Source organism: Notolepis coatsorum (genome assembly GCF_963971535.1).
Source record: "Notolepis coatsorum genome assembly, chromosome: 12".
Classification (NCBI taxonomy): Eukaryota; Metazoa; Chordata; class Actinopteri; order Aulopiformes; family Paralepididae; genus Notolepis; species Notolepis coatsorum.
The window spans coordinates 40,824,352-40,833,855 of record NC_140176.1 but is presented as its reverse complement, the minus strand read 5'-3'; positions in this window follow the sequence as shown (position 1 = coordinate 40,833,855).

Below are 9,504 nucleotides of genomic sequence, written 5' to 3'. Positions count from 1 at the left end.
AAGTAAAGAAATCAAAATAAAAAAAAAGACAGCAGAAAACGATTTCCTCATTGACTCCAATGCATTCCACAGAAATTTCTCTTCCTGATTGCGCTCATGACTTTTCACCTAGATCCCTGATACGCTCATTCCCACCTGGGGTATCATTGGAAAGCCAGACTCATTGGTTACAACCCTGTCCAATAATTTCCGAGATCGCCAAATGATTGAAGGAGGTAGAGCCTCGGGAGTCGCGGGTGGTATTCGAAAAAAGTCTGCCGTGTACTTCGGCGCACTGGGACCTTCCCAGGCAGTTGCCTATCTAGCTCACAGTCACAAACAGGACCTTCCCAGGCAGTTGCCTATCTAGCTCACAGTCACAAACAGGACCTTCCCAGGCAGTTGCCTATCTAGCTCACAGTCACAAACAGGACCTTCCCAGGCAGTTGCCTATCTAGCTCACAGTCACAAACAGGACCTTCCCAGGCAGTTGCCTATCTAGCTCACAGTCACAAACAGGACCTTCCCAGGCAGTTGCCTGTCTAGCTCACAGTCACAAACAGGACCTTCCCAGGCAGTTGCCTGTCTAGCTCACAGTCACAAACAGGGTGCCAACACTGACAAGGTTAATTGACCTGACGTGACGTACAATGAGCGTACGAGCATGCAAATGTCACCATTCAGGTTCGCCTCCTCTCCGCCCTCAGCAAGATGCCCATGTTGCCCATGCTCAGGGGCGTAATTATGGTTTCAGAGGCAGTTATTGTCCCCCGCACTTTTTTACCGTCCAAAACAATGTTACACAATAATAAACGGTAACGCAACACGGCTCTAGGACCACACGGAAAACGTTTGCTTGTTCCATCTCTGAGCTCAGGTCTCTGCAAATAAAGTTTTCATTCATTCATTCATTCATTCATTCATTCATTCATTCATTCATTCATTCATTCATTCATTCATTCATTCATTCATTCATTCATTCATTCACCAAGCAATGCTGTTGCATTTCATGGCAATCACACAGACCATCATTCACACCAAACTTTGAGGGGAGGGGTGCTATGTATTTGAGTACACCTGATGACATGGGCTGTTGTTATGCAAAGACAAGTAGCCAGGTGAGCACACGGCGAGGGACGAGTCACAAGTGCCGACCTGGCCAGCTGTCTTTGCATTGCATTGCTTGGTGAATGAATGAATGAATGAATGAATGAATGAATGAATGAATGAATGAATGAATGAATGAATGAATGAATGAAAACTTTATTTAACAGATTGCAGAATGGGTACAATACGGTACGGCTCAATACACACAATTGTTAAGGGGATGCAGACCAGAGAAAGACGTTTGTCTTGTTTACATCAGGGTCCCCCATTTTCAATTCATATTGACATTTATGACATACTCAACATACATGACGGCTATGGCTCAGGGGTAGAGCGGGCGTCCAATGATCGAAGGGTTGGTGGTTCGAAACCCGCTCAAGCCCATGTCCATCCCATTGCCGTTGTGTCCTTGGGCAAGACACTTAACCTACTTGCCTCGTATGAATGTGTATGCATGTGAATGAATGTTGGTGGTGGTCGGAGGGGCCGTAGGCGATGATTATTCGCCACGCTTCCGTGAGTCTGCCTCAGGGCACCTCTGGCTGCAATTGTAGCTTACTACCACCGGTATGACTGTGTATGAACGAATAATGGACTCTGTGAAGCGCTCTGAGTCAGAGAAGAGCGCTATATAAATCCAATCCATTATTATTTATTATTATGACATTAATGGCATAGAGACATACAGGTATTTAGTACTGATACATTTGTGACATATACAGTATTCAAATATACAGTACTGTTACCCATATATCCTGACAGAGTATTATACATATGATGGGGAGGGGACTGTACATTAGGAGGGGGTGGGTGGGTGGTAGAGAAATATACATATGGTGGTGAGGAGACTGTACATTTGGAGGGGGTGGGTGGGAGAGAAATATACATACAGCGGGGAGAGAATACATGCGGTGGGGAGGAGACTGTACATTTGGAGGGGGTGGGTGGGAGAGAAATATACATACGGCGGGGAGAGAATACATGTGGTGGGGAGGAGACTGTCTATTAGGAGGGGGTGGGGGTGGGGGGTTTGGACATTTACGGTGGCCAGTTTCAAATTGCAGCCTCCCGTAGGTGCTCTTAGAGCGGTTTTGAATGTGGGTAGGGATTCACATTGCTTTACAGCTTTGGGTAGGGCGTTCCACTCCACATTGATTTGGCATAATTGCGAAACGTGTTTAGTCCCTTGTTTGGTGTCTGTGAAATATGACCTCGTTGTATTTAACCTCTTCCACCCGGAGCATATTTTCTGAAAATCCGCCTAAAATAAATGGAAAAGTAAATGGAATATTGCTCCACTTCTACAAGGTCCAGAAATATTGTGTCTATTACTAGGCTTGCTTAAATTGTGATGAAACAAAGGAAAATATGAATTATGATTTTTCTTTGCATCTTTGACAGTGAATAACACCATGCTAATAATGACCAAACATTGAAAACCGCCACTGATCTCATTCAGTACCTTCTTGAGATCATGTGTACAACAAATCTAAGGAAATGAATAAAGGGAAGATGATTAAACAGAAGGTTCTGTAGATACAGTACTGAATTCTCCCATCCGGACCAATGCAATTTGAAATATTATTATAGAATATAGAATAGCAGGCTTATAAATTAACTTATTATAGCCAATTTGCACATTTATATATATATACATAATATCTTTCAAATGCCCGAGTTCAATTTGGATTTAGTATCACCAGGCGTGCATAAGAACAGATAATGAAATCTACTGTAATCTACTGTACTTTTTTATTTTGATCACAGTGCAACCGTTTTGAAACTAATTTCAGATCTAATTGTTGCTACATGCTAACAATAGGGAAGAGAAACTAACTGCGTTTTCAAATTTGTCAAAAACTTTACCTTTTGTGGTAGAATTATCCCGAATAATAACAGTTATTGAAATAATTCATACAGAACTCTGAACCTTGAACCCCATAGAACTTTAGGGGAAGTGTAGTACCCTCCCTCCTTGCCATACCTTGGTTTTTACTGAAACGACGCCACTGACCACGCCCCCAAATGTGTCCCCTCCACCATTGAAAACAAAATTACGCCCTTGCCCATGCCCAAGTCTGATACTGCACTACAGTGAATTATGAATAAATGTCTAAACAGAAAGCAAATGCAGGGACAACATGTACGTAATTATCCGAGAGTATAGGCACAAAAAAGTTGTCACTGACCACCCCCTCCCTGATGAGCTCAATAACTTTTAGACCTGCTGTGAGGGAATTGAACCCCGATCAATGAGTCAGATATAAAGGTAGACTTGGTAAACAAAGGTTTATTAAATATAAATATAGCTGGATGACCCAACCGGGACACTGGCCTAGTGTCCCCAAGGTGAGCCCTAGAGTCCACTCAGGTGTGGCTCTTTATAGGGGAGAGAGAGGGGAATTCTGGGTAGGCTTGGCCTAGGTCGGGATTGGAGGAGGCTCTATGAGGGGGGGGGGGGGGGGTTGTATCAGGCGTATCAAGGAGTGAGATGTGTGAGATGTCTGTCTCCGGGAGGGGAGAGGGTCCATGTTGGGGGGCCGGGAGGGGGAAGGGATGGTGTCAGGTGAGACACAAGGTGAATGGGGGAGGGTTGGACTGGGGAACATGACTGGGGATCGTTAGGTGAGACACTGTGAATGGGGGTGGGTTATTATTCTCCCACACCTGCTTTGGCAGGGACAACCAGGAGGCGCCCATCAAGGTGGAGTAACAACACAATCATCAAATTAGCTGACGACACAGTAGTGGTGGGCCTGATCTCCGCAAACGACGAGAGGGCCTACCTGGAAGAGATCAAGGTCCTGGCGGGATGGTGCCAGGAGAACAGCCTCTCCCTGAACGTCAGCAAAACAAAGGAGATGATTGTAGACTTTAGGAGGTCGGGGGGCAAGGACTACAGTCCCCTCAGCATCGACGGGGCACCGGTTGAGAGAGTGAACAGTTTTAAGTACTTCGGAGCCCACATATCCGAGGACTTGACATGGACCACACACATTGACAGTGTTGTGAAGAAGGCACGACAACGCCTCTACTTCCTCAGGCGCCTAAGGAAGTTCCAAGTCAGTCAGAAGATCCTTAAGAACTTCTACTCATGTACAATAGAGAGCATCCTGACTGGCAACATCACCTCCTGGTTTGGGAATAGCACTGCACAAGACCGAAGCAGACTACAAAGAGTGACACGTTCAGCCGAACACACAATTGGAGGGGGGCTTCCCACCCTCCAGAACATTTACAACAAGCGGTGCAGGGGTAAGGCTAAGAGAATCATCAAGGACTCCAGCCACCCGAACAACTGCCTCTTTGAACTGCTGCGGTCAGGCAAGCGATACCGGAGTCTCAAGGCGAGCACAGAAAGACTCAGAAGAAGCTTCTATCCCCAGGCCATCAGGCTGCTCAACGAACAATAAACACTATGCAACAACCATCAAATGCACACAGCACACACATCCACACGCACACACTCACTTTAAACAAACAACACACTGCAGCACCCACTCTCCACACTTTAGATCACCTAAACACACTTTATATTTATCGGTAAAGGATTTGCACTACAACTCGTACACCTTACTGTAAATTGTACCTAAATTGTACCTCATCCCATTTCTGCTTTGCACTATATAGTATTGTATATTAGTACATTGCATAGTATATTGTATATTGTATGGTAACTCAGTTACTTCTATTCTGCATCGAACATTGTACATATGTCTATACTGAACACTGTGACCTCTATTTTTACTTCTATTTTTACTTCTATTTTACATGCTATACTATTTTATTTCATACTTATCTTGTCTAGCACAGTCTCTGGAGCGTAACAGTAAGAAGCATTTTGTATAAAAGTATTCTGTACTTCTGTATGACAACTATTAAAGAAACTTGAAGAAACTTGAAACTTGAAACTGTTCTCCCTGCCAACCCCCAACCCCTCACTCTCTCCCCAACCGACGTGTGTACGGCACTGAGCAGGACTAATGCACGTAAGGCAGCTGGCCCTGATGGCATCCCTGGCCGTGTGCTCAGGAACTGCACTGAGCAGCTGACCGAGGTCTTAACTGACATCTTCAACCTGACACTAGCCCAGGCAGTTGTTCCAGTGTGCTTTAAAACCACCTCCATTGTGCCAGTGCTGAAATGCTTTTCTGCCATGAGCCTCAATGACTTCCACCCTGTTGCACTCATCCCCATCATCATGAAGTGCTTCGAGAGGCTGGTCCTGGCTCACCTCAAATCTGGCCTTTCACCCTCACTCGACAAACACCCATTTTCCTACCGTGAGAACAGGAGCACAGAGGACGCTCTGCGTTACATTCCACCCTCTCCCACCTGGATGAGAACAACACCCATGTGAGAATGCAGCATTCAGCACTGTCATCCCCCCCCCCTACAAACGAATTCCAAACTTGGTGACCTTGTGGAAACCAAGGACCTCAACATCAACCCCATCTGCCTGCAACTGGAAACTTGACTTCCTAACCAACAGACCCCAGTTTGTTAGGTGAGACAATCTCTACTCCTCTCAACCCTGAACACCGGCTGCGTGCTGAGCTCCCGCCTCTACTCCCTCTTCACCCATGACTGCACTCCTGTGCCTCAAATATATCCGCTATCAGCTCTATCTTTAATCTTTCAAAATGTTCAGTTGCTATCGCTATTAGCTCTATCTTTAATCTTTCAAAATGTTCAGTTGCTATTGCATGCACTCATCTGTGTTTCACTACACACATGAGTGCATGCTTACCAACTGTCCGTCTGCTTGATTGATTGATTGATTGAAAAGTTTATTAACAGATTGCAGAATGGGTACAGTACAGTACAGCTCAATACATACAATTGTTAAGAGGATGCAGACCTGAGAAAGACTTTCGTCTTGTTTCCATCAGGGTCCCCCATTTTCAATTCATCATATGACACACATGACATACAGATAGACAGTACTGCTACATCTATACATTTATGACATACCAGATTTTCAAATACAGTACTGTTTGTGATACTAAAAAAATCCAGAAGAAGAGTATATACATTTGACATAGAAACTGTGCATTGGGGGAGGTTGGGTAGGTGGGGTGGGGCTGTACATTGGAGGTGGGGGGGGGGGGGGGGGGGGGGTTGGGTAGGGGGGGACACACACTGTACATTGGAATACTGACATACATTTGACATGGAAACTGTACATTGGAGGAGGTTGGGTAGGTGGGGTGGGGTTGGGTGGGGCTGTACATTGGAATACTGACAAAGCCATGCTTGGTCTTTATTGTACAACTGGGTTAGGACATTTGTAGGGGCCAGTTTTGAATTGCAGTCTCCCGTAGGTGTTCTTTGAGAGGGTTTTTGAAGGTGGGTAGTGATTTACATTCCTTTACAGCTTTGGGTAGGGCGTTCCACATTGTTGTGGCATAATTGCGAAACGTGTTTAGTCCCTTGTTTGAGCCGAATCTGGGTTTTACATGATTTGTGGAGCTCCCTCTGGTGTTGTGATCATGGTATTCACTGACCTTTGGGAAGTATTTTGACATGTACATGGGTACCTTGGTCGTGTAGTGTATCTTGTAGACCAGGCCCATTGCAAGTTGCTGTACTCTGTCGTCTACTCTAAGCCATCCTAGGTTGGCAAAGTGTGCAGGGGTGAGGTGGGTTCTAGGAGTCAGGTCAAGCAGTAGTCTGACTAGTTTGTTTTGAGATGTTTGTAATTTGGTTTTTAGTGCCTTTGAGGTGCTTTGGTACCATGTGGTGCAAGCATAGTCGTAGTACCCTTGAATGAGTGCTCCTGCCACAGTCTTCAGGGTATTCTTGTTTACCAGGGAGGAGATCCGGTACAAGAATCGAGTTCGTTGATTGACTTTTTTTTATTACATTGGATGCCATTTTGTCACAGGAAAGATTAGCCTCTAGGATGGAACCCAGGTAGGTAATTTCATCTTTCCTTGTGACAATATTGTCACCCACTGTAACTGAGAAGCCGTCTGTTTTGCTGAGTTTGTTATTTGAACCGAAGAGAATGGACTCTGTTTTGCCCATGTGTAATGATAGTTTGTTGTCGGCGAGCCATATGTAGATTTTGCCTAGTTCCGAGCTGAGGGTTTTTTCAACCTGTAACTTGTTCTTGTCAGAGACCAGCAGGGCTGAGTCGTCCGGAAACAGGAACAAGTTGCAGTCACAAGCTGACAACATGTCATTTGCATAAATTAGGAACAGTAGTGGTCCTAGTATGCTTCCTTGTGGAACACCACAGTTCACTGTGAGGGGGGGGGGGATAGGGTACCGTTTACCTCCACCATCTGTTCTCTCCCCTCCAGGTAGGATTGTATCCAGCTCACTGATAAACTATCAAAACCAATTGCTTTTAGCTTGTCAATCAGAATGGTGTGATTGACAGTGTCGAAGGCCTTTTGTAGGTCTAGCATGACCATGCCGCAGTATTTGCCCGCGTCCACCTCTTGCTTGATGTGGTCGTTCAAATAGAGAAGGCATGTGTCAGTGGAGTGGGATGTTCTGAAGCCAGATTGGAATTCGTAGATTAGATTTTTATCCGTAAGGTACTTTTCGACCTGTTCGTATACTATTTTTTCCATGACTTTCGAGGTGGATGTAAGGATAGAAACAGGGCGGTAGTTGCCTGGGTCTAATTTGCTGCCCTTTTTGTGCAGGGGTGTTACTCTCGCTATTTTGAAGTCCTTGGGGACGTGTCCCTGTTTTATGGAGAGGTTTATCATGTGTGTGATGACTGGGGTGATGGCGGCTGCTGTCTCTGAGGAATTTGGAGGGGATGTTGTCATGGCCAGTGGCCTTGTTCGGTTGGAGGGCGCTCAGTTTATTGAGTACCTCATCTGTAGTTACCATTTCCAGTTTGAAATCGTCTTTGTGGACGCCTAGGTTCTTGTAGTATGCTACTATGTGTTCTACCCCATACTGCCCTGAGTGGGAGGGTAGTTTGTTTACCAACACTGTAACACTGTAACCAACACTGCAACACTACTATCAGCGACATCTAAGAAGGGAGATCCCCCCTTGAATGGCCCTTCTAAGGTTTCTCTCCTCCACACTGCCTGTGGAGCTTTTTTCCCTATTGTTAGGTTTTAGTGAGTTTTTCCTTACCTTCGCGTGGGGTATGTCTGGGAGTGCTTGCATTCTTTCATTTATTTGCATTCATCTAAAAAAATGTGGACCTTATGGTGTTCTTGTTCTGTTCTTGACTTATTGTTATATTTTCTTCTTGACTTGTTTAAAGAAGACCTGTACGGCCCATGGGGACATTAACGTGTGTTGTCGGGCCTTATAAATAAATTTGATTTGATTTGATTTGATTCTGTACATGGCACCAACACCACTATCAAGGTTGCTGACGACACAATGGCGGTGGGCCTCATCGAAAACAAAAATGAGTCGGCCTACAAGGAGAAGGTCCAGCACCCGACGGCGTTGTGCGCGGAAAATAACCTGGCCCTCAACACCAAGACAACCAGGGGTGTATACTTCAGGAAGAAAGGGTGACATTTTCTCTTACACTATCAGAGGGATGTGCACTTGGTGACCCTGGTTGACTTAATATGTCTGCTTTTCCATGGACTGTCGTTGACCCACGGGGACACCTCATGCCTTCAGACGTGACGGCCTCGTTCACACTGTTGCCATGGGGGACGCATTTCAATGTAATTTTGTGAATAAGAAATACGGGAAAAAAACGCTTCAATTCAGTAACATAACAGGTCGGCCTATTAATGTGGGTGCCGGGTCGTACACGTGGTGTTAGAACCGGTGCGGTTTCATCATTGACTACCTGTTGTAAAACACCTTTATGATGAGTGTGCTGCCAGAACTATCACTGTCAGAACTCGGGACTTGAGAACTAGAGAGACTCACATCTTGTATTTTGCACTAGAGACTCATATCAAATTTCCCGAAGGGGATTAATAAAGGATCATCTTCTTATCTCATCTTATCTTACAGTACAATGAAAAGAAGTTTGGCATCCAAATATTGCAATAGTAATATACAATGTACAGGAGATTAAACTGGATATAGAATATATAAATGAGAACTACTGAGTAAGAGTGCTAATCAGATGTATGTACAGAGTTGTAGTATTAATATGTACTGGTGATACAGGTATGAAGACACTATTGTAGTAAGTCATACTGGCCAGCAGTGTAACTAGTAAGAGTAGGTAAAGGATATGTACAGATATAGATATAGTATCTACAGATATGTAAAAAGGATTATATGCATGTACAGTATGTATGTACAGATGTGGATAAATATGTATACGGTACGAATAAATATACTATATATATATATATATATATATATATATATATATATATATATATATATATATATATATATATTAGGGCTGTCAGTTTATCGCGTTAATTAGATTAATTAATTACACAGCAAATTATCGCGTTA